This window comes from Lithobates pipiens, unplaced genomic scaffold (assembly GCF_037356315.1).
Source record: "Lithobates pipiens isolate NorthernLeopardFrog02 unplaced genomic scaffold, aLitPip1_a1.2 Scaffold_51, whole genome shotgun sequence".
NCBI classification, from domain to species: Eukaryota; Metazoa; Chordata; class Amphibia; order Anura; family Ranidae; genus Lithobates; species Lithobates pipiens.
In genome coordinates this window covers 3762877-3789790 of record NW_027507874.1, presented here as the reverse complement: position 1 = coordinate 3789790, position 26914 = coordinate 3762877, and the positions used below count along the sequence as shown (strand labels likewise).

Genomic DNA, 26914 nt, shown 5'->3' with positions numbered 1-26914 from the left:
CTGCAAACGGCATTGTCCTCTTTGTTTTGCGGTAGGTCCTAACTTTAATATAGGAAATCTGCTATGATTAAATAACTAATTAGACTAAATCTGATCTACAATTGGATTCATTTATGGAATAATAATTACTGTTAATATGATCATTATTATTATTATTATTACAATTATCATCACTGTTTTATATAAAAGCAAAAGGTAAATGATATAATATATGAAAACTACTCAGAAGTGATTGAAGTGAAACTATATTGGAGGTTGCAGGAGAATGATAAGGGGAGATAATGGTTTGTGGGACCCCTGGGAGATATGTGTGAGTCCATGAATAGGAATTGTCCAGGTCCACATGCAGAAATCCCCTGAGAAATGCTATTACACAGTGTGTGAAATTTTGTTATATTTTTTATATATCATTAAACTTTTCATTCCATTTACATGGCACAAATAAAGTCTACATTGATAGCTCTTGATGAAGAGGACCATGTCCAAGAAACGCGTTGAGCTTGAATGACTATTATATGCAATTATCACAGCATTTGGGATCGATTGTTTCCGACAGAAAAAGTCAGATCAGATTACGTTGTCGGAAAATCCAATCGTATGTGGGCTCTATTGGACTTTTTCTGTCGGAATTTCCGATGGGAAAAATTTGAGAGCGGGATCTAAAATTTTCCCACAACAAAATCCGATCTGACTTTTTCCGATCGTGTGTAGAGAATTCCGACGCACAAAGTGCCAAGCATGCTCCGAAAAAAATTTGGAGACGAAAGCTATTGGCTACTGGCCTCTACATAGTCCTATCGTACGTTCCGAACGTCACCTCGTTCCGAACGATCAGATTTTCCGACAACTTTGTGCGACCGTGTGTAGGCAAGACCAGTTTCGGCCAAAACTAGTTGTCGGAATGTCTGACCAGGCATTATGCATTTTAGTATAATCTGCTACTGTATGGACTACTATTGTCTAAATTCAGCTTACCGTATTTATCGGCGTATAACACACGCCGGCGTATAACACGCACCCCAAGTTTAAAAGAAAAAAACTTTTAGGAGGGAAGTTTAAGGAAAAAAACTTACATTTAAATGCCCATCAATGCAGCCTTGTCAGTGTCAATTGCAGCCTTGCATTGCAGCCTTGTCAGTCATTTGCAGCCTTGCATTGCAGCCTTGTCAGTCATTTGCAGCCTTCCATTGCAATCTTGCCAGTCATTTGTAGCCTTGTCAGTCATTTGCAGCCTTCCATTGCAGTCTTTCCAGTCATTTGTAGCCTTGTCAGTCATTTGCAGTCTTGTTAGTGTGTTTGCCGTTTAAAAATGGCGCAGCCGAGATACAGAGCAGATGTCTTGTGTATCTCGGTGGTGCTCGGTAGTTTTCGGCCGTTCTCGGTGGCCTTTGGGTATTTTTGGCCGCACTCGGCCGTTCTCGGCTATTTTCGGCCGCTCTCGGCCGCTTTCGGCTTCCCGAAAGCCGCCGAGTGCAGCCGAAAATGGCCGAAGATAGCCGTAAATACCCGCAAGGTGCAGAGAGCAGCAGAAAGGGATAGAGACAGTGGGGTATCGGCGTATAACATGCACCCCCGATTTCCCCCTGATTTTAGGGGGGAAAGTGCGTGTTATACGCAGATAAATACGGTAATTAAATGTTATTTTTATACTAAATGCTATGCCTTGACAGTCCCATAATTATACTATAAATATAGTTTTGATGCATCAAATTCAGGGATGCAGCATATAAATTAAATGTATTCTTTTTTTTTGGACTTACTCTGCCAATATGTGAAATTTGAATGACCTATGTAAGTTGGTGAATAAGTTATGCCAATTTCGTATTACTTCCAGTACAGTCCTCATATTAGTCATGAAGAGAAAAAGAGTTATTCAGTCCTATAGTGCGATCTGCATGCAACACCAATTGGTATGCCCTGGCCCTGGCTTTATAGAGCAACCCAGGGACAGTTAAATGGATCCTGCTCATGGCAATCATGTTGTGTTTGGACTTGCTGTGTTTGGGATGATGCACTTGTGTCAGAAATCCTAATTCTGACCCAGCCATCAGAACTAGTTGGTCCACATAGTCTACTAACTGTGACACAGCTATCAGAACTGGCTGGTCCATATATTCTACTAACTCTGATGTAGCTATCAGAACCTGGCTGGTCCATATAGTCTACAGTCACTTTAGAAGCAAGAACATCATTTACACCCGGCAGGAGAGAGGTAGTTGGCAAAAAGGAATACGTCCACCCCACATCCCTACCCCTATCAAATTAGGTAGCATGAAAATGAGCAGTGTAATTTGGAGCTTGTTTTGAACAAGGTGGTTCGCTCAGTTTTCCCAGCGTGCTTCTCACCAACAGGATAAAACCATACTGCCCAAACAGAAACCTTTCCCAATATTTATTTCATAGTTAATGTGTCTGTATGTAATTTCCTTTCTTGCATTTTGTAACTGTTACTTCTGTACATATTTCTGCACTGTTCTGCATTTTTGGAATATGAAATATAAAATGAATATGTTGGCCTTCTGTGTGCTAAGCTATAAATGCAAAACCTGTAGAAGGACTTAAGCTACCTGTAGTCTACACACGCTCGGAATGTCTGACAGAAAAATTCAGACGGGAGCTTTTCATCGTATATTCCGATTGTGTGTATGCCCCATCGGACTTTTTACTTCGAAAATGGCGGGCCTAGAAATGGAACATGTTCTAAGTTTTTCTGACGGAACCAATTCCTATCGGGAAAAACGCTAGTCTGTATGTTGTTCCAACGGACTGAAAACAACGCATGCTCTAAAGCAAGTACGAGACGGAAGCGTTCGGTGTGGTAAAACTAGCGTTCGTAATGGAGTTAGCACATTCCTCACGCAGCAAATTCTGTGATCTTTTAATGCAGCTCATTCTTTTCTTCTTTATAATGCTATAAGAATGAAGTTGTTTTGCTGCTCATATTCACACAGAGTTCTCACAAATTTATCTCTTCGTTATTTCTCCTGATCTCATGAATAATATTGTTTTTTTTTTTTAATCACGATCTCCATAATAATATTTACAATTATTTTTTATAGTCATCTTTTTATTTCATCAAGATCTCCTTTTTTTTGGATTATTGAAAAATTATTTTCTAGTGATCTCCATATATCATTTTATTTTTTGTGTGTCAAGTTACCACAGTAACATTATTATCTTGTATTTTTTATTAACCCCAAGGAGGTTGGTGTCCCTTGTTAATTTTAGAAATGTATCTGTCTACTCACAAACAAACTGTCATATTTGAAGAAAAACACATATGCAAGTATTTTCAGAAAATAAAATCTCCATTTATTCTGGGTAATAAAAATAAAGAGGAAGGCAACGCTGGAGAAACGTTAGGAATTTGCGAAGCCTTTTGGCCCTCAGGGCACACATCAAGTGCACCTGGGATTAGGTAAGGCTCCTACTGGGCCCAGCCACCTCCTGGCTGCCACTGGGCCCTCCCTCCTCCTGGCTGCCAGTGGGCACGGCCTCCTCCTGGCTGACCCTTTCCAGACCTTCCTGCTGGCTGAGCTCATCCTGTGTATAAAAAAGGGACATAGTTTTCGTTTTTTCTTCATCAATCACACACAATTCAGCTCATGACTTGCAATTTGAATCACAAAATTAAAAACAAGAGCTAAGCGGGACTTTAAATGAAGTACGGGGTCTTTTATTGAAAAAAAAGGGAAACATTTTATTATTTGTTTTTATAGTAAGACATGATTACATGTATATTGGAGAGGTGCGCAGAAAAACACATTATTAACATTAGCATTTTGCTTTATACAATCTTATTGACCAATACAGAATAGGCTATAAAAGCGCACCTCCATTATAAACATATAACAATCAAATATAATAATAAGTTAAACAAATAATGCAATGTAGGCAACAACTTTGAACCTATGACTTCTTGGTTGTTGCAATAAATTAATAAGAAAAACATAATTGATGCAATGTTTCAAAAATTGATGCTAATTGAAATTGGGGTACCAAAATACACGGCAATTGTTAGCTCTACGCGTTTCGCGGCTTACTACCGCTCGTCAGGAGAAAGCTCGTGATTGGTCTGAAAATACAAAGTAATAGTAAATTAGTATTTGCAATGATGGAGCATGGGGAGGTTGCCACTTAATTGATAAAGTGACTTACAAAATAGCCCAAAAATTGGGCAGAACTTCCAGCAATGGGAACTGCTAGAGCTGAGATAAATGACCCATTACACTTTTCCCCTTTTTTTTTTTCTCTTTCGCAGATTTGGGTAACACACATATACATTTAGCACCTAGTGGACCTGTGTTGAGGATGTCTGTTTCGGTTCCCCCTGGCCTGCCCCCTGACATTGTTGGGGGATGGTCTGAACCCTGCCTCAACCCCGGATGAGACGGTTTTATCTCAGCTCTAGCAGTTCCCATTGCTGGAAGTTCTGCCCAATTTTTGGGCTATTTTGTAAGTCACTTTATCAATTAAGTGGCAACCTCCCCATGCTCCATCATTGCAAATACTAATTTACTATTACTTTGTATTTTCAGACCAATCATGAGCTTGCTCCTGACGAGCGGTAGTAAGCCGCGAAACGCGTAGAGCTAACAATTGCCGTGTATTTTGGTACCCCAATTTCAATTAGCATCAATTTTTGAAACATTGCATCAATTATGTTTTTCTTATTAATTTATTGCAACAACCAAGAAGTCATAGGTTCAAAGTTGTTGCCTACATTGCATTATTTGTTTAACTTATTATTATATTTGATTGTTATATGTTTATAATGGAGGTGCGCTTTTATAGCCTATTCTGTATTGGTCAATAAGATTGTATAAAGCAAAATGCTAATGTTAATAATGTGTTTGTCTGCGCACCTCTCCAATATACATGTAATCATGTCTTACTATAAAAACAAATAATAAAATGTTTCCCTTTTTTTTCAATAAAAGACCCCGTACTTCATTTAAAGTCCCGCTTAGCTCTTGTTTTTAATTTTGTGGCTCATATCTGATAGGGATGGAGGCTATGACCTCATTTAAAGTCCCAAAATTTCCCCCTCCCCTCTCCCCACCATGTTACTATTGCAATTTGAATGTTAAGAAACAGAAAAGACTACCATTCTTGCCCCAAACATTTTTGTCCCCTACTGTCTATTGATATATATATATATACATCACTTTTTTTTAAATCATTAATTTGTTATCAATTATAACATCTAGTTAACATAATTAATATTATGACAATAAATATGTCTAAAAATAATATACCTGACTCCAGCTGGGCACATCCACTTCTTCCAGGATGGAAGGCCCAGGTTGTTCCGCGTCAGCCTCTGCTGGGGTGGAGGGAAGGCTGCAGGGAAGGGTAGAAAGTGATTCCCTGCCTTCAGTCTGGTCATTCAGAAACCGCAGTTTGTTGAAGCCTGGGGACATACGCTTGTGCTGCTGATGCTCCTGATCGCAGTGATTTCTGGATCTTATTATGCTCCTTCTTATACATGTTCCTCAAGATCACAATTTTCTTTTCCAAGAACATGATGTTTGCATCGGGGAGCCGAATCTTTACAAATTCCAGAAGTTTCTCCAGCGTTGACCTCCTAGCCTGTTTATTATATCAGCTGTGTTTCACCTCCCACAAATTCCTCATCTCCCTGTACTTGTCAATGAAACTGGCCATAAATTCTGGGTCCTTAAAGTGATTCATATTTGCTGTAAGACAATACACAAAGATCAAAACACTAATGTCAGCATAAACTCTCATAATCTTATCCCAATATAGGCCTCAATCTTGAATCAGTATAGGCCACTGATGGCCCAAGTTGAAATGTTACCTTCGTTAGAACGTTCGCCCTCCTTCCTCCGCACACCAAACGTACATGCAACACACGCGCGTTACTTTATATACACTGCGCATGCGTCGCCCCGCCCCTGACGTTCTTTCTAGTGTATTCCACGCCCCTTCTCTTCGGGTGCGCAGTAGGAGCGATATGACTGAGACAGAGTAGGTGTCTGTTATTTGGAGTAATGAGGAGGAAAGCCCAGAGGCATAAACGTCCCGATACTGGAGGCAAAGATTTAAGGCCTCAAATATGTCCTTTGGTGAGATGGTGGACATCTTGAGGACAACTGACTATGATGGGAAGAGTGGACCGTACCTAAACACGAATGTGAGAAAGGCCAAAATTATGACAAAAGTTGTGAAGAGTCTGCACACAAATTTTGGGGTATGACTATCAAAGGAACAAATAAGGAAACGCTGGTCAGACCTGAAACTGAGGGAGCTGGATCAGTACAGAAGGATCAAGAAAGTGCTTAGAAAAAGTAAGTAGTTTTCGTGTGTTCCAATTCTTATTATTACTTGCATGCTGTACCATGTGGTTTTCATGAACATTTTAAAATGGCAAGTTTCAGGTTAGTGGGCACAGTAATCGGTCGTAGGCAGAGGCGGCTCTAGGCTTTGTGAGGCCTTAGGCAAAACGTACACATGAGGCCCAAACGACGCCTATAATGAGGAAAATAAAAGCAATAAAAATGGCACCTGGGACTCAGCAAGGGGGCAACCCCTCTAAGAATTTCCTGTGTCTTGGAGGAGGAGAAAGAGAAGAGGGAGGGGGAGAAGAGAGAGGGGGGAAGGAGAAGAGAGGGAGGGGAGGAGGAGAAAGAGGGGAGGGAGAGGAGGAGAAAGAGAGGAGGAGAAAGAGGGGAGGGAGAGGAGAGAGAGAGAGGAGGGGAGATGGAGAGGGAGGGGAGCAGAGAGAGAGGAGGAGAAAGAGGAGGAGGAGGAGAAAGAGGAGGAGGAGGAGAAAGAGGGGGAGGAGAGAGAGAGAGAGGGGAAGGAGAGAGAGAGGGGGAGGAGAGAGAGAGGGGGAGGAGAGAGAGAGGGGGAGGAGAGAGAGAGGAGGGGAGGGAGAAAGAGAGGAGGGGAGGGACAGAGAGGGAGGGAGAGAGGGAGGGGAGGGAGAGAGAGGAGGGGAGGGACAGAGAGAGAGAGGAGGGGAGGGAGAAAGAGAGAGAGGAGGGGAGGGAGAAAGAGAGAGAGGGGAGGGAGAAAGAGAGAGAGGGGAGGGAGAATGAGAGAGGGGAGGAGAGAGGAGGGGAGGAAGAGAGAGAGAGGAGGGGAGGAGAGGGGAGAGGAGGGCAGGAGAGGGAGGGAGATAGAGAGGAGGGGAAGGAGAGAAAGAAGAGGGGAAGGAGAGAAAGAAGAGGGGAAGGAGAGGGAGGGAGGGAGAGAGAGAGGAGGGAGGGAGAGAGAGAGGAGGGGAAGGAGAGAAAGAAGAGGGGAAGGAGAGAAAGAAGAGGGGAAGGAGAGAAAGAAGAGGGAAGGAGAGAGAGAAGAGGGGAAGGAGAGAGAGAAGAGGGGAAGGAGAGAGAGGAGGGGAGAGAGAGGGAGGGAGAGAGAGAGAGGAGGGGGGAGAAAGAGAGGATGGGAGGGAGAGAGGGGAGGGAGAGAGGAGAAAGAGGAGGAGAGGGGAGGGGAGAGAGAGAGGGGAGGGGAGGGAGAGAGAGAGAGGGTCGGGAGAGAGAGAGGGGAGGGAGAGAGGAGGGGAGAGAGAGAGGAGAAAGAGGAGGAGGGGAGGGGGAGGAGAGAGAGAGGGGAAGAGGAGGGGAGGAGAGAGAGAGAGGAGGGGGAGGAGAGAGAGAGGGGAAGAGGAGGGGAGGAGAGAGAGAGAGGAGGGGGAGGAGAGAGAGAGGAGGGGAGAGAGGGAGGGAGGGAGAGAGAGAGGAGGGGAGGGAGAGAGAGAGGAGGGGAGGGAGATGAGGGAGAGAGAGGAGGGGGAGAGAGGAGGGGAGAGAGAGGAGGTGGGAGAGGAGGAGGAAAGGGAGGAGAGGCGGGGGAGGAGAGAGAGAGGAGGGGGAGGAAGAGAGAGGAGGGGAGGGAGAGAGAGGGGGGAGAGAGGAGGGGAGGAGAGGAGGGGAGGGAGAGGAGGGAGAGAGAGGAGGGGGAGGAGGAAAGGGAGGAGAGAGAGAGGAGAGGGGGGGAGAGAGAGAGGAGGGGAGGAGAGCAGAGAGAGAGGAGGAGAAAGAGGAGGGGAGGAGAGAGAGGGGGGAGGAGAGAGAGGGGGAGGAGAGAGAGGAGGGGAGTAGAGAGGAGGGGAGAGAGAGAGGAGAAAGAGAGAGGAGGGAGGGAGAAAGAGAGAGGAGGGGAGGGAAAAAGAGAGAGGAGGGGAGGGAAAAAGAGAGAGGAGGGAGGGAAAAAGAGAGAGGAGGGGAGGGAGAAAGAGAGAGGAGGGGAGGGAGAAAGAGAGAGAGGAGGGGAAGGGAGAGAGAGGAGAGGGGAGGGAGCGAGAGAGAGAGGGAGAGGAGGGAGGGAGGAGAGAGAGGGAGGAGAGAGGAGGGAGGGAAGACAGAGGGAGGGGTGTGGAGGGAAGAGAGAGTGGAGGGGGAGCAAGAGATTGTGAGCGAGGGGAGAGAGAGAAAGGGGGAGGGAGAGAGAGAGGGGGAGAAGAGATTGTGAGAGAGAGGGGAGGGAGAGACAGAGAGAGAGGGGGAGAGAGAGAGGGTGAGCCAGAGGGAGAGGGGTTGAGAGTGGGGTAGAGAAAGGGTATGCAAAGGGGGAGAGAAAGCTGAGCGAGTTGGGAGAGAGGGGTATGGAGGGGGGAGTGAGAGGTAGAGAGAGAGAGAAAAAGAGAGGGGGAGAGAGGAAGGGGGAGAGAGAGAGGAGAGGAGGTAAAGAGAGAGAGGAGGAGAGAGAGAGGAGGGAGGGAAGACAGAGGGAGGGGGTGGAGGGGAAGAGAGAGGGGAGGGGAGCAAGAGATTGTGAGCGAGGGGGAGAGTGAGAAAGGAGGGGAAGGAGGAGAGAGGGGAGGGGAGAGAGAGAGGGGAGCATGAGATTGTGAGAGAGAGGGGGAGGGAGAGACAGAGAGAGAGGGGGAGAGAGAGAGAAGGTGAGCCAGAGGGAGAGGGGTTGAGAGAGGGGTAGAGAAAGGGTATGCAAAAGGGGGAGAGAAAGAGGGTGAGCGAGTTGGAGAGAGAGGGGTATGGAGGGGGGAGTGAGAGGTAGAGAGAGAGAAAAAGAGAGGGAGAGAGAAGGGGGGAGAGGATGAGAAAGAGGGGGTGAGGGAAAGGGGACGAGAGAGATCTCTAGCCTTGTCCCTGTCTGCAGCCCCTTCTGTGCCCCATGTCCAGGTCTGTGAGAGCACTGGGGCAAAGAGCAGGAGGAGCTGGAGTGTGCAGGGGGCGGGTCTGGCGAGTGCGGGGGTGGGGACGGAGAGTGCTAGGGGGTGGGGGCGGAGAGTACAGGGGTGGGGGCAGAGAGTACAGGGGTGGGAGAGGACAGTGCGAAGGGGTGGGTGGGGGCAAAGAGTGCAGGGGGTGGGGGCGGAGAATGCAGGGGGTGGGGGTGGAGAGTGCTAGGAGGTGGGGTCCGGAGAGTGCAGGGGGGGTGGGGGTGGAGAGTGCAGGGGGTGGGGGCGGAGAATGCAGGGGGTGGAGAGTGCTAGGAGGTGGGGTATGGAGAGTGCAGGGGGTGGGGAATGATAGGGGGGTGGGGTCCGGAGAGTGTAGGGGGTGGGGGTGGAGAGTGCAGGGGGTGGGGGGTGGGGTCCGGAGAGTGCAGGGGGGAGGGGGTGGAGAGTGCAGGGGGAGGGGGGCGGAGAGTGCTGGAGGTGGGGTCTGGAGAATGCAGGGGGTGGGGACAGAGAGTGCTAGGGGTGAGGGCGGAGAGTGCTAAGGGGTGGGTGGGGGCAGAGAGTGCAGGGAGAGTGCTAGGAGGTGGGGTATAGAGAGTGCAGGGGGTGGGGAATGATAGGGGGTGGGGTCCGGAGAGTGTAGGGGGTGAGGGTGGAGAGTGCAGGGGGTGGGGGTGGAGAGTGCAGGGGGTGGGGGGCGGAGAGTGCTGGAGGTGGGGTCTGGAGAGTGCAGGGGGTGGGGACGGAGAGTGCTAGGGGGTGGGGGCGGAGAGTGCTAAGGGGTGGGTGGGGGCAGAGAGTGCAGGGAGAGTGCTAGGAGGTGGCGTATGGAGAGTGCAGGGGGTGGGCAATGATAGGGGGTGGGGTCCGGAGAGTGTAGGGGGTGGGGGTGGAGAGTGCAGGGGGTGGGGTCCGGAGAGTGCAGGGGGGTGGAGAGTGCAGGGGGTGGAGAGTGCTGGAGGTGGGGTCTGGAGAGTGCAGGGGGTGGGGACGGAGAGTGCTAGGGGTGGGGGCAGAGAGTGCAGGGGGTGGGGGTGGAGAGTGCTAGGAGGTGGGGTATGGAGAGTGCTAGGAGGTGGGGTATGGAGAGTGCAGGGAGTGGGGAATGATAGGGGGTGGGGCCCGGAGAGTGTAGGGGGTGGGGGTGGAGAGTGCAGGGGTGAGGTCCGGAGAGTGCAGAGGGGTGGGGGTGGAGAGTGCAGGAGGGTGGGGGTGGAGGGTGCTAGGGGGTGTGGCGGAGAGTGCAGGGGGATGGGGGCGGAGAGTGCAGGAGGGTGGGGGAGGAGGGTGCTAGAGGGTGTGGCAGAGAGTGCAGGGGGTGAGGGCTGAGAGTGCAGGGGGTGAGGGCTGAGAGTGCAGGGGCGGAGAGTGCTGGGGGCAAGAGAGAATTGGGAAAGGTGGAGAGCACAGGAGGAGTGGGGACTGGAGAGGGGGAGCAGAAAGAATTGGAGTGGAGAGCAGGTGGGTACTGGCGAAGTGGGGCGGAGTCAGGAAGGACAAGGAGGGGCTGCAGAGCAGGAGGGGTGGAGCCAGGGAGCACAAGGAGGGGCTGGAGAGCAGGAGGGGCGGAGCCAGGGAGCACACGGAGGGGCTAGACTTCGCTGGAGAGTAGGAGGAGCGGAGCCAGGGAGAACACGGAGGGGCCGTTTAGCACGGGGATGGAGAAAAGGTTAGATAGGAGGAGCGGTGGGGAGTCTGCACATAGTAAAATAGATTTTTCCGTATTCCTCCATGTAGCCGCTTAATGATCACTTCTCCTCTCCCTCCTGCAGACATTCAGCGGCTGCAGGAGGAATATGGAAAAATCAATTCCACTATGTGCAGTCTCCCCACCGCTCCTCCTATTCAGGCACACAGGGAGGCTGCACGGACACTCACCTTCTCTCCGGTCGGCCAGGCAGCAGAGCTCCTCCCTCTTCTTCATAATCATGGGCAACTCAGCTGGATAGGTTCAGTGACCCCCACACTGCTGAACCAATTAGAGGTCAGCACACAGGCTGAAGGAGCTGCGGATCCCACATGGACATGCCGCACACATGCCTTGGAGCCTGCCCGGTGCTGTAATCCAGCCGCTGCCGCCTCCTAGAGGCCACTGTCCCGCTTCCCACACTTGCTGCCATCGGACGCTCCGTGACATCAGCTTTTGATCACAGGCAAATTAGGCGGCCCGCGAGGCCCCTGCGAGTGCGGGGCCTTAGGCGTTCGCCTAATTTGCCTAATTAAAGAGCCGCCTCTGGTCGTAGGAAACATTGTTTGCTTATTAAATACAATGTTTTGGGCAGATACAGGTTAAATACATTTGGTCATGCCTAAATATCTGTGTGCTAAAGTATACCTTTTTGTTTTATTCTCATAGGGGACCAAAAACATGGAGGACACCGCTCATGAGGACACCAGGAAACCCCCACCTGACAAAGAAGGGGAACTCCCAAAAACACACCCCAAGGATCTGCAGGAAGGAGAGGTGGAGGAAGTGGGCGAACTTGTCACCACAACAGGTGAGTGTCTGACACCCCAGCTTCAGGTAATATATGTACTGTGTGCCTGCATATTTATAATACATGATTTTTAGGTGATTTGCTGGTTGTGGAAGAGCAACCTTCAAAATTCACAAGTGCGAGTGCACAACTCCTAATCCAGGACATCATGACATAGAATTGTGAAATTGACATCATAAGAAATAAACTAAATTTTCTTGAACAACAAATGAAGAACATGATTGATGTGTTGGGGAGAATTTAAAAGATCTTAAAAATGCAAACATTATAATTATTGTTCTAAAAACACTTTTTTTTTGTAATTAGTAAAAGCCACATTTTTGAAGTTGCACACAGTGAGTCAACATGTGCTATCTGCCATCAGGGGATTTCAATGTACGTGTTTTGTGGGTGCAACCCCTTCCTCCCAAATGAAGTAGGTGTTTTACCCCTTCAAAACACATCCATTGATCCCCCATGATGGCAGATAGCACATGTTGACATTAGGTATGAGATCAGGAGGTAAATATCCATTTTGACTTCCAAATTCATAGTTTCATAGTTAGTAAGGTTGAATAAAGACACCAGTCCATCCAGTTCAACCTCAGTAAGTGTCTACAATTGTCCCTATCCCTGTACATTGCACACTAACATCAGTCCCTACCCTCAAGGAGCCCACTATCCTAGGTCCCAATTCATATACTAGGGCCAATTTTGGACAGAAGCCAATTAACCTACCTGCATGTCTTTGGATTGTGGGAGGAAACCCACGCAAGCACAGGGAGAACATGCAAACCCCAGGCGGGTAGTGTCGTGGTTGGGATTTGAACCAGCAACCCTTCTTACTGCTAGGTGAGAGTGCTAACCACTACACCACTGTGCTGCCCGTATGCATCTTCAAAATTTGGCTTTTACAGGGGTGACATCAGCCCATCTGATGAAGGCAATATCCAGACATTTAGGACATACTATAATGTCTGATATTGCCTTCTGGTTTTCTGGTTGAACTTTGTAAGTTCCAGAGTTTTATATGTTATTAAACATGTCTATTTTGAACAAAAAACAAAAAAAATGTAAAAAATACAAAAATACAAAAACTAATTTTTACCCAAAAATTTGAAAACGCACACGTGTGAATGTGCACAGAGTAAAAACTTTGCTCATCAACAATGTGTGGCTTCTGATTTAAATGGTCAATACCAATTTTTTAAGTCATTTTGTGTTTACAGTGACAATGGGTCTTATTTACTAAAGGAAAATCCACTTGGCACTACAAGTGCACTAGGAGACAGCCAAAAACAAACACAAGCAATAAAGAAAAATCAAGATTTTATCAGATATTTTTTTTTATTACATTTTTTTTTTACATTGTCTGGCATAGCAATGGTCCCCCTACCCATAAAATAATTTACATATTTCTGCCGAACTTTACGGGCGCTTTGGGGGGCCAAGCCAGTGTCTAGGCCCTTCAGGGGCTTAATAGGAACTTTGGCCCTCAGACCCAACTGAGGCAATATAATTTTGGGCATTTTTCCTTAAAAAATTGTGGCAATGCTAGGCCACCAGTCTGGAGACGCTGGTAAAACTCTGTCTGGGCAAAGACTCCTCCATCCGACATCCGGCCATTCTTCCCCACGTCCACATAGAGGAACTCATATTGTGCTGACACCACCGCCATTAACACTATACTATTAAACCCCTTATAGTTATAATAGTAAGACCCCCAAATGGGGTGGTGGCACAATGTGGACTTGCTTCCTATCTATAACCCCTCCACAGTTGGGGAAAGTCCCAACGGTCGGCAAATTGGGATATGTAAGGAAAGATGGCGCAGGGATTGGGGTATACATGATATAAGAGGTAGGACATACAATTAGAAACAATCATAAACTGTAAATAAGAATACATTTGTAAAAAAATTGTGTTAAATTTTTTTTATTATAAAGAGTCCCAGTAAGTTCATAAGTTCAATGGATTACTGTAAATTGTCAGATGATGGGTTACAAAGCTTCCGCTTTTTCCTCAGACCTGAGGAAAAAGCAGCAGAAGCTTTGAAACGCATCAACTGGCACGTCCTGTCTTCACTTCCAGTTTCCAGACTTCCCTGAGTGCGTTCCACACTGGTTTGTACACCACAAGGAAGCACAGTGGTGTAGTGGTTAGCACTCTCACATAGCAGTAAGAAGGGTTGCTGGTTCAAACCCCAACCATGACACTACCTGCCTGGAGTTTGCATGCCCTGCGCCTGCGTGGGTTTCCTCCGGGTACTCCAGTTTCCTCCCACAATCCAAAGACATGCGGGTAGGTTAATTGGCTTCTGTCCAAAATTGACCCTAGTATATGAATGGGGACCTTGGATTGTGGGCTCCTTGAGGGTAGGGACTGTTGTGAGTGTGCAATGTACAGGGAAAGGGACAATTGTAGACACTCACTCAGGTTGAACTGGATGGACTGGTGTCTTTATTCAACCTTACTAACTATGAAACTATGAAGTAATCAGGCCAGCTTTCCCTAAACTTCTAGCTGTCACACCACTGCAGCCCATTGGGACACTATTATGGACCCAGTTCGGGACTCTCACAGTGACCACAGACATTCTTTGGAGTTACAAGCCCATTTTTAACAGACATTATGTGAGTAGCCATTTGGCTGACATATTAATACATTTCTTTCCTTTCACACTGCATTTAGTCTGGCGCAACTTGTCCTTTTTACATTGTGGGGAAGAGCCACTTGCCCACATCAACATAGGGATAGGGTGCTTTGGGGGCTTGCAGCCTTGTATGGTTCGGAGGGGGGCAGGATCTGGGGGTTCCCTTGTTATAGGGTGCTTCCAAGTTCCAATAAGTTACCCCCGAACCCCTACAACCACCAGGGTTGTGGGGAAGAGGCCCTTGTCCTCATCAACATAAGGACAAGGAGCTTTGGGTGCGAGTCCTTCCCCTAAGCACCTTCCCATGTTGAAGACATGTGGCCTGGTATAATTCAGGAGGGAGGGGGTTCTCATTACCCCCCCTTCCCTGGCCTGCCAGGCTGCATGCTCTGGATTTTGGGGGGACCCCACTCCATTTTTTTCATTTTGGCATGGGGCACCCCTCAAACTCCAGACCAGAAGGGCCTGGTATGAATCGGGAGGGGGGGCGACCCCCACGCTGTTTTTCTTTTACATTATTTAAATCCTGGCTCTGTTTACATTCTACTGTCAGCTGGGTATCCCCCACAATATTTGGGGAAAATGTGATACCTGAATCAAATACCACATATGCTTTAGTGAATGGAGCTTATTGTTTGGAAGATATACAGTATCTGCCAAAAGCAGGGACAGATCTCATTGCCAGCATCAGAGATGTGTTTTAATGGTTGCCCTGCAGACTAGTCAGCTGGCCAACTGCAGGTGGTGAAATCTACCTGACCAAAATGCCTAATGCCAAAACGGCGCTTAGCACACGGTGCTTAAACTCAGGGTAAGGTTGTCGCCAGTGTTTAGTAGCCTGGAAAATCATGGGAAGCACATAACCTAAACACGGGCAACTGCTGCTAATAGGTATGCTGCTGCCGGCCATGGAAGAGGACTCCACCTGTACATAAAACGCAAAGGGTGTAAGGGGGAGACAGCGTAAAGACAATAGTGTAGGGTCGCCTTTGAATACTCTTTGAGTATAAATGATTGAACATCAAGGAGCATTGAAAGATATGGGGACAGGTACAGGAGCCACTAGATCACTTCTGATAGCCAAGACCGCATTGATGGAGCAGATAAACATTGTTCAGATCGCTGTCATGCAAACCGATGGCAGGAGAACAGCTTGGTATCCTCAACCCCAATCGTTCCGACACCTCTGATGATGTCGCCATTGAAGCATGCACAGCAGCGGGGTGTGCTTCGAGGAAACTTCCTCTTCCTCATCTCTGAGCTCTCTAGCAGTATTTGAATTTAACTTGGTATCAGCATCTTGCAGTCTCCATACAGCAGAGCTCAGAATGGGAGATGGAGAAAATGCACAAGGAGCCAATCACAGGCAACACAGCTCACTAACATATTTCATCTGTAAATGTAGCGGTTTGTCTGGAGTTTAGCTTTTATATATTCTACCTTCTATCTGTAGTTTACAGCAGTGGTCTCCAAATTGCAGCCCTTTCTATGCTTTTATCTGGCCCTTGGGGTACTATTTTATTCACTGACACCAACAATGGGGTATAATTTCTCCCAATGATGGGGTACTTAATCCTCCCAATGACAGGGCACAATTCTTGCCAATGACGGGGTATAATTCCTCCCAATGATGGAGTATAATTCCTCCCAATGGTGGGGCACAATTCCTCCCAGTGACACCAATGATGGGGCACAATTCCTCCTAATGATGGGGGTATATAATTCCTCCCAATGACAAGACATAATTCCTCCTAATGATGGGGTATATAATTCCTCCCAATGACGGGTTATTTAATCCTCCCACTGATGGAGCACAATTCCTCCCAATGAATTCCTCTCAATGACGGGTTATTTAATCCTCCCAATGATGGGGCACAATTCCTCCTAATGATGGGTTATATAATTCCTCCCAATGACAAGACATAATTCCTCCCAATGATGGGGCACAATTCCTCCCAATGACGGGGCACAATTCCTCCCAATGACAGGGCACAATTCCTCCCAATGATGGGGCACAATTCCTCCCAATGATGGGGCACAATTCCTCCCAATGATGGGGCACAATTCCTCCCAATGACAGGGCACGATTCCTCCCAATGATGGTGTATAATTCCTCTCAATGATTGGATACAATTCCTCTCAATGATGAGGCACAATTCCTCCCAATGATGGTGTATAATTCCTCCCAATGATGAGGCACAATTCTTCCCAATGAAAAGGGAATGAAGCCTCGCTATGGACTTGTATGGCCATGAAATTGCCTTTTTATATACTATGGGGTTGGAGCTGCCTCTACAGTTTGTTCCACCCACGGGAAGTGGAAAGGAATGTAGAAATGGCGCTTTCCCCTTTTTTTCTTGCAATAAAAAAGTTGCTATTCAAAAGCATTTTTTTTGTAGTGAATCCTAAAATGAGTCTGTGTAAAATAATGATGACTAATATAAAAATAGTGAAACCTTGTGTTAGACCCTCAGCCGGGTGTTGGTGGACAGTGATTTTTATGTATTGGACCCTTGGGTGGATTTAATCGACAACTTATCTAAACGGTTTAGACAATTTGTGTACCGTGAACTGTGAAATGATTATAATCATACAAAAAGTGACTGTTCCTCCAAAAACAATACAAAATACCTAAATAAAATTGGCACCCAAATAGCATGTGAAATTGAAATATAATTTCCCTTTAATAATTGTGGGGTGAAGGTTGTGTCCCCAGCTGTTCTCATTAGATTACGTTGAAAGATATATATAAAAATAAATTAATAAAAGTGTTTATATATAAAAAATAAAGGCGTATATGTTTTTGTGTGCTTGACCCTCTTTTGGGTCTTAGAAAACCCTATGTGGTGTTTCCCTAAAAAAATTTGGGGTGACTTAGTAGTGTGAATTTGGGAAATCAAAATGTGAATAAAACTGTGAAAGAAAAAAAACAAAAAAAAAACAAAACCTATAATTATGTATAAATGTACTTCAATATAGAATATATATACACACAGATACTCAAAATATAAAATACACAATTAAATTGACAAATACGTATCTATTCAATATACTAAGAATAAATAAAATTAAAGTCCGTGAAAAAGTGACTTGTGCCCAAAGTGACAAGTGCTATGGCTAATCTTCTATATGCTGGAAGGAAGGTGCCCGCGCGATAATCCGTGCAAATAGTGGTGATTTTGCACTCACCAGATGCCTTGCCCTTGGTGTTTTGTATTGTTTTTGAAGGAACAGTCACTTTTTGTATGATTATAATCATTTCACAGTTCACGGTACACAGATTGTCTAAACCATTTAGATAATTTGTCGATTAAATCCACCAGAGGGTCCAATACATAAAAATCACTGTCCACCAACACCCGGCTGAGGGTCTAACACAAGGTTTCACTATTTTTACAATTTTTATATTAGTCATCATTATTTTACACAGACTCATTTTAGGATTCAATACAAAAAACGCTTTTGAATAGCACCTTTTTTATTACAAGAAAAAAGGGGAAAGCGCCATTTCTACATTCCTTTCCACTTCGTAATTCTTCCCAATGATGGGACACAATTCCTCCCAAAGAAAGTGCACAATTCCTCCCAATGATGGGACACAATTTCTTCCAATGACAGGGTATAATTCCATCCAGTGATGAGGTATAGTTCCTCCCAATGACGGGGCACAATTCCTCCAAATGATGGGGCACAATTTCTTCCAACGACAGGGTATAATTCCATCCAGTGACGGGGTATAGTTCCTCCCAATGATGGGGTATATTTCCTCCCAGTGACGGGGTATAATTCCTCATAATCATGGGGTATAATTCTGCCCAATGACTGGGCACAATTCCTCCCAATGATGGGGTATAATTCCCCCTCCCAATGATGGGGTATAATTCCCCCCCAATGACAGGGTACAATTCCTTCCAATGACAGGGCACGATTCCTCCCAACGATGAGGCATAATTTCTTCCACTGACAGAATATAAGTCCTCCGAATGATTGGGTATAATTCCTCCCAATGATTGGGTATAATTCCTCCCAATGATTGGGTATAATTCCTCCCAATAATGGGGTATAATTCCTCCCAAAGACAGAGCACAATTCCTCCCAATGATGGGGCACACTTCCTCCCAATGATTGAGTATAATTCCTCCCAATGACGGGGTATAATTCCTCTCAGTGATGGGGTATATTTCCTCCCAATGAAAGGGTCTAATTCCTCCCAATGATGGGATATATTTCCCCCCAGTGATGAGCCATAATTCCTCCCAATGACGGGATACAATTCCTCCCAATGATGAGGTATAATTCCTCCCAATGACGGGATACAATTCCTCCCAATGATCGGGTATAATTCCTCCCAATGACGAGGTATAATTCCTCCCAATGACGGGGTATAATTCCTCCCAATGACGAGGTATAATTCCTCCCAATGACGAGATATAATTCCTCCCAATGACGAGGTATAATTCCTCCCAATGACGAGATATAATTCCTCCCAATGACGAGGTATAATTCCTCCCAATGACGAGATATAATTCCTCCCAATGACGAGATATAATTCCTCCCAATGACGAGATATAATTCCTCCCAATGACGAGGTATAATTCCTCCCAATGACGAGATATAATTCCTCCCAATGATCAGGTATAATTCCTCCCAATGACGAGATAGAATTCCTCCCAATGACGAGATATAATTCCTCCCAATGACGAGGTATAATTCCTCCCAATGACGAGATATAATTCCTCCCAATGACGAGGTATAATTCCTCCCAATGACGAGATATAATTCCTCCCAATGACGAGGTATAATTCCTCCCAATGACGAGGTATAATTCCTCCCAATGACGAGATATAATTCCTCCCAATGACGAGGTATAATTCCTCCCAATGACGAGATATAATTCCTCCCAATGACGAGATATAATTCCTCCCAATGACGAGATATAATTCCTCCCAATGACGAGATATAATTCCTCCCAATGACGAGATATAATTCCTCCCAATGACGAGGTATAATTCCTCCCAATGACGAGATATACCACGGTCACATGATAAACTGCAGGGTTTGCCCAAGTGTTCAGGTAGGAGGAGATTTTCGCTATAGCCTGTGTCCTCATGCTGTTATGGGAGGCGGATCATCCATGAGTCAAGATGTGACATCCCACCCACTGTGTTCTTTTTTTCATTAATGGGCATGGAGGAGGAGGAGGAGGGAAGGACTGGGCTCTCATTTAGGATCTGTATACACGCCCACATGTGTGATGTCAATACCATGTGACCTGAAAAGCTCAGCTCAACAAGGGAATAATCTCTACAGCAAGGGTCTCAAACTGGCGGCCCTCCAGCTGTTGTGAACCTACAAGTCCCATGGGGCATTGCAAGGCTGACTGTTACAAGCATGACTCCCACAGGCAGAGGCATGATGGGACTTGTAGTTTTGCAAAAGCTGGAGGGCCGCTAGATTGAGACCCCTGTTCTACAGCAATAGAGACCAAACTGAGCATGTACAGCAGTACCATCCTCACTGTGTATTATCTGGCCTTGCCGAGACCCTGCAGGAGGGGGAGGATCTGTCCATACAGGATCAAAGAGCCTTTTTACACAATACAGAGGATTAATCACTTAAGTCCCACAGTGAGTATAACAAGCATGGTATTCTGCACATACAGACAGATTTTACTGTTGTTGGTTTACTAACACTTCAAGTACATATCTGGCCAAATGCAAAATCTGCAGAGCTGTCCCAGTCCCGCCGATGATAGCAAATCACGGCTGCTGGAGGTGCTCAAAGTACTGCAAGAGATGTATAGGCCGTCTACTCCCAAGCTGACATCACTTCTGCCCTATAGCCAGGGGGTTCCGGAACTTCTCCTTTAGCCCTGTGAGCACCCCCTAGCCGCTGATGATGATTTGCTATCATTGGCGGGACTGGGACACCTATACATATTTTGTATTTGGCCAGATATGTACTTAAAGCGGAGTTCCAGCCGTTTTCTGTGTTTATTAAATGTCAGCAGCCACAAAAAGTGTAGACTTTTAATAAACACACACTCACCCAGGATCCAGCAAAATGGCTGCCCAAACCCTCGCTTCTCTCCCATTCCTCGACATTACATGTGTGGGCACCCGGCTGTGACAGCTTGCGGCTTCATAGCCAGGTGTGCACTGCACATCTCGAGTAGCACTGCGCCTCAATGGTCGGGCAATCTTCTGGGACCTGTTATGTGTCCCAGAAGATTGCAGGGGGGGGGAGAGGAGAACTTCCCGCTCGGATCACCTAAGTTGCCCGAGTGGAAACCTGTCAAAACTAGGTACCTGCTCCACCCCCAAAAAACAATTACATACAAAATGTGGCATTGAGGTGGGCGGGGGGGGGGTGGGCAAGTAGTGCTTACAGCGGAATTTCCACTTTTGGGTGAAGCTCTGCTTTAAATGTGAGTTCTAACATTTTTAATAAACTGCCCACTAGATGGCGCTTCTCCCTTTCTACACACACAGGAGCAGTGGGAGGAATAGCACCGCATTCCTGTTCAATTCGCATGCAATTTGCACCCATTTATTTTGTATTGGCGTACCGCATGTTAATCGGAACTCAGTATCGGTGAGTACGTGATTGAAAGTTTAGGTACTCATACTCGCCAATAAAAAAAACAAATAAAAACCAGTATCGGTGCAACCCTAATCATTTGTGATGAATCAAGGACAAAAGAAAACAGAAACAGAATACATTTAACTGGTTTTAATTTAAGGTTATTCATTGCAAACCAGTCATTTATTTTTCCAGCACACCATTTATCACACAAAACATACACAGCCAGGCCCTGTCATAACCAAAACCCCAAACCTCAATCCGTCGGAGGACCTTAAATAAATAGCACCAAACATAACGAAGGTCAGGTTCTGTACACCTCTTCCATTGTCAGCTGTAGAAGTGTTCAAAACAAAAGATGAAGTACTTCTCGGTCAGATCCAGATCATTTGTATTCAGGAGAGAGGAATCATTACTGGTTTGCAGTGACAATTGTGTGGCCTAGTCCAAGGAAGCAGCAATGGTTTGTCAATTCATTACGATATAAGTTTGTTCTATCCAAAAAAAAAAAAAAAAAAAAGGAAATTTGGGATTTGCTTGATGGCTAGTTTATAGTACAAAAACATGATTGAGTATGACAAGGGTTGAGGCTCAGTTAGTTAGGTCAAGGACCTAGAGCAGGGGTGCTCAGCCTGTGACCTCAATCCAGGGAAGCGCATGCCCATGCTCTGGGATGGCGGGTTGGCAAGCCCAGATCACAATCAAAGGGTTGCAGACCTACCATTAGAGTGCATGAATCAACTTAACCTGTGGGTTATCTGCACTGAGCCATAGACTTCTATTATATCACATGTCAAACACAAGGCCCGCAGGCTGGATCCAGCCCACCAGGCCATTTCACGTGGCCCTCCCACCTCTCCTGCAGCTATGGCATCCCTTTCATCGCCGCCCTCCACCTTGTCTCAGTAGAGAAGAGAACAGACCTCCGCCAGATCCTGCTTTTTTTTCCTGTGCAGCCATGGAGAGGGTCCTCTCTGCTCGTGTCTCAGTAGTTGGCAGCAGAAAGGACAACCAATCTTCTCTTACAGATCCTGCAGCTCTCTGTCCAGCCACAGAACCCCCTCGTATCCGCCTCCCCTGGTCTCAGCATTCAGCAGACTCAAGCAGCTGACTCCCGTCCTCCTCCAGACACACACTTTTTGCTTCCCAGCTCCTACCTCAGCTTCTTCCAGACAGCAGATAAGTGGGTTGCACTGTGATGTAGGGTGGAAGGTTTGGGGACTCTAGACTTCTGATGGTGGGGGGCTCTTGAGATCTGATGTAAGGGGGGGGTGGGGTGCTCTGGACATTTAGTGTTTCAGATTCAACCAGCCTTTCGAGGGAAACCATAATGCTGATGCGGGCCGCAGTGAAATGGAGTTTGACACCCCTGTATTATATCCTGCGGGTCCTTCTGAATGCAGAAGTTTTGGTGCCCTTTCACAAAGTGTGCCACAGCTGCAAGAATAGAAGCCTATGGCAAAGCTCAGCTAACCCACAGGAAAGCCGCAAGTGCACTTCACCCATGGAGAGGATAAGCCACAGCACATCAGTGTGGTTTGAGGGGCAGAGAAGCCCCATAGTTCATTGTAGCCCACAGCTGGCTAACAAATTACTTAAGCAGCCATCACTCTTCAAAAGGTTAAGCACCCTGACCTAGAGTTACGCTTCAGTTCCAGGGTTCGTATTTTGTTTTGGAGTGAATGGTTAAACTGGCCATACACTGAGCACCGTATGACATCCAGCGAAACCCTAGAGATGCTCCACAATCAAAAACTTTAATCAAGCTGGCCATGTATGTGCAGTTTGATTAAATGTTTTGTGGAAATCGCAAAGGAATCAGACATAAATTGGTGTTTTCGATAAACCACATAGGGATGGAATTGAAACTGCCCCCAAAACGGCAGAAAAACATAATTTGTTTGTTTGAAAATATTGCCATCGGTTTCTTTTCCATTTTTAATTTAATCTCCTACTAAACTGTACTGAACTGAAATTTTGGTTGGGTGATCAAACCCATGGGTAGAAAATCACTTTGTTTCTGGCAACAACATCCAATTCCAATAATGGAAAGTGTTCAAAATTGACTGGAAATTTTCAAGTGTATGGCCAGCTTCAGAGTTCTCCTGAATCCACTGGAGACAGAACACAGAAAGCATCTTACAGGGTCACTGGGAGTGTATTTCCTTTAAAGTGTAACTAAAGGCAAAACTTTTTATTTTCGTTTTGTATAGAGTCCGTTTTTATTACTGTCTTGGGCCCCCCCTTATGAAGCTTAACCCCCCCCCCCCCCCCCATATGAAGATTCCTCCTCTCTCTTTACATCTTGTTTACTGTTATTATTGAAAGATAATAAAAGTAAAATCACATATTTATTGGTTGACAGCAGAACACTAATAGAGGGGAAATCTTCCAGTGGGGACAATAACATTTTGCCTTTAATTACTGTGCAGAGCAACCTTCTCTTTTTGCTTCCAATGGTTATAATGGATCACAGGTAAACATGGGTTTGAATCCGAAAGATGACTAGGAGAAATGTCTAAGTGCCGATTTTGTTTTACATAAGACTTCATGTAAGAGATAACAAAACAAATCTGCAGTGGGTCTGTTTAGGAACTCCTCTTCTGTATCACAAGCAAAAGTTTTCAGACCACTAAAGAGACTGGGATGGACAGTGGTACTAGGATGACACCTGGATTAAAAATGGAGGTACTGAGTAGGTAGGTTGTGTGCAATTCAAGGATTCATTTTCAATTTAGACTTGAGTGTGTCTTTAGTGAAATGGTTTTACCCGTACTACAACTGAAGTGCTGAAATATCCTTTTGCGCTAAAAGTGCCAATTGCAGGACAAACCTAGGCTAAGAACATGTCAAAATATCTTGCACCGATGCCACATATGAAAGTTAAAAAACTACCTAGCCATGAATGTGAAAAGGTTAGATGGGTTTGCTACGATACCTCCTAGATACCGCATTACCCATGGTGGTCAAAGTAACGGGTTCATCTTACTGTATGTAGCCTAAAACACCCTGGATCAGTGCTGAGACCTCACTGTATTTTCCAACACATTTAACCTGCGGCAGCACTTGGGACTAGTTTTGGCATCTCAGACACGAAGAACTCCATTATAGGTAAGAGAATTTACATCCGTTCCTCTGCACCCTAAAGTACTGGCTCAAGTACTAAGCGGAATTTCAGCCGCACTCCACTTAGCTCCTCTTGCAGTATTTTTTAATAATTGATGAGTTGACTACATACAGTAATGTCTCCACCCAAAAAAAACAACCTTCCTTTATGCGTTCCACCACTTCTGGCTTGCACACAAGGATAGGGGAAGTTCCATATCTTTTGTGGACAAGAATTTACTAAATACAGTAATATCCCCACCCAAAAACCAACCTCTTTGACATGTTTCACCACTTCTGGCTTGCTCACAGGGGTAGAGGAATTCCCTATCCTTGTGAGCAAGCCAAGAGTGATGAAAGATGTCAAGGAAGGTTGGTTTTTGGATGGAGACATTACTGGATGTAGTCAAATTGTGTCCACGAAGGATAGGGAACTTCCACTATCCTTGTGAGCAATACAGAAGTGGTGAAACGTGTCATGGAAGGTTGATATTTGGGTGTGGGCCTTACTGTATGTAGTCAGTTCATTGATTATTAAAAAAATACTGCAACAGGAGCTAAGAGGTGTGTGGCTGACATTTATTCGTATTCTTAATGGAGCGTGCAGGTGGACTACAATGGCCAGGACCCAGGATGTCCATGTATAAGAGAGGCCAGTCTTGAACAGAGCTATGGATCTAAGTGAAAGGTAAGTTAGCCTGGTTTAAACCAAATCAATTGTTGCTTAACTGAACCACCTCCTTTTGTTTATATTTTTCCTGCATGGTGGAGGGCAAGCAACTAAGGTAGAGTAGAGTCCCTTCAGTAGTGTTAAGATGACTGTTATGCAGCAAAAACATCTGGCTAAGCACAATGTTATCTCTTACAGTAATATATCAGAACTGCTGTTCATAACAGACTCTCATAGCGGTAGAACATCTCATGTTGTGGATTGCAAGGAGCCAAATTTAGGCTACAACCATCAATAACAAAGTGGGTCACTGGTATGTAATTTACCTTGCATCAACCTTAAGTAGAAGTCCGGTCTAAATGTATCAAACCAGCTCCCACTCCCATTCTATGTCCTGTACCAGTGTTTCTCAACTCCAGTCCTCAAGGCACCCCAACAGGTCATGTTTTCAGGATTTCCCTCAGATGAAATGGCTGTGGTAATTACTAAGGCAGTGAAACTGATCAAATCACCTGTGCAAAATCATGGAAATCCTGAAAACATGACCTGTTGGGGCGCCTTGAGGACTGGAGTCCTGTACTAACTAGCCTGTAGAGGAAAGAGGTCTATACCTACTCATTGACAGGGTGCACTGGTCTGGTCATGTGTAAGGCTTCCAGGTCCGGCTTCAGGGGAGAGGAGGGTCAGCTGACAACAGATGCCCCATAGTAAGCCTATGGGTGACATCACTGCCCAGGCTCTGCAGCTGTTGGTGATCTCTCCTCTCCCCCGAAGCTGACACTGAAAGCCGATTATGTTATCATGGGGGGTGGGGGTCAACCTTAAAATAGGAATTGACTTTTCTCCTCCATGAGCTAGTTAGTATAGGACTTACAATGGGAGTGATTCACAGGGTGCTGCAATCCAGTCACTTGATTAGCTCCCATTGCTGGCTTCAGAGAGTGCACTGGTCTGATCACGTGTAAGGCTTCCAGGTCCAGCTTCAGGGGAGAGGAGGGACAGCCGACAACAGATGTCCCATAGTAAGCCCATGGGTGACGTCACTGCCCAGGCTCGGTAGCCATTGTCGATGATCTTTCTTCTCCCCTGAAGCCGGCACTGGATCACGTGACCGGACCGGAGTGGCCTTAGAGTAGGTACAGTGAGTGTAGACATCTTTCCTCCATAGGCTAGTTAGTATAGGACTTAGACTGATAAGAGTTGTTCTGGTCAGTTTAAACAGTTTGAAAATAGTATGCCCAAGGCTGAGATTACCCCGTACAATATAACAGGCACTTCACCAAAAACTCTTTCATTTTTTGGAGTAAAAAAAAAAAAAAAAGAACAATTGTTATTGTTCTCCGGAATTCTGGAGTATTTTTCAAGCTGCTATTACCAGGCTTGCAAATCTGTTGTGGTCATTGCAAAGATTATCTTACATTATATGGCAGGAATTGTGCCAGCAGCAGTGTTGGAAACACCACCATGTGACTTTGACTAACAGACTTCACTTGCGCCTGATGGACTAACCTTTTAATTAGCTTCCTAGTTACATTGGCACATACATCTCCCACTTTTAGCCCTTGTACACGCGGTCGGACATTCCGATGGACAATGTCCGATAGGACCGTGTTGTTGGATAATCCGACAGTGTGGGCTCCATCGAACTGTTTCCGGAGTATCCGACGGACCAAGTTTTCCAGCTGGGCTATAAAATTTTCCAACAACATGATCCGATCGGACTTTGTCCGATCATGTGTAGAGAATTTCGATCGGACAAAGTGCCACGCATGCTCAGATCAAATTCCTAGACCAAAGCTATTGGCTACTAGCCTGAACTTAGTCCCGTCCTAACTAAATAACGTCATCACGTTAAGTACGATCGGATTTTCTGACAACTTTGTCCGACTGTGTGTATGCAGCAGTTTCGGACAAAATCCGACGGATTTGGTTGTCGGAATGTCCGACCGTGTGTACAAGGGCTTAGAGCTCTCTCGCTTGCACATAGGTTCATTCTAAAAAAAAAAAAAAAAAAAGAAGCAAGTTGGAGATGGTTTCGATAAGGCCTACTGGAATTCCAACATGTCCAAGTCACTTGCCAAAATTCTGTAAAAGTCTCAACACTTCTGGCTCTAAATCTTTGCTTGTGTTAGTCACTTATTTCTAGAAACCATGAAGCAATTTTCCCTAATATTGCATATGCTCAAACCCTTGCCTTGTGGCTGATTGGCTAACTAGTGTTTGTCTCTAGTGCGTTTCCTCTCTCCCACACTTTGTATGAGCAACCTATTTAAATGACAGCAGGCTATTGCAGATATTGTGATACCTGA

At 45.9% G+C, this 26914-nt stretch overlaps 1 protein-coding gene across 1 annotated transcript in view; it reads left to right on the top strand.

The window, feature by feature from the left end:
* The window catches only part of LOC143957207 (uncharacterized), a 441673-nt gene that overhangs the window by 236171 nt on the left and 178588 nt on the right, over nucleotides 1-26914 (top strand). The window lies entirely within an intron of this gene.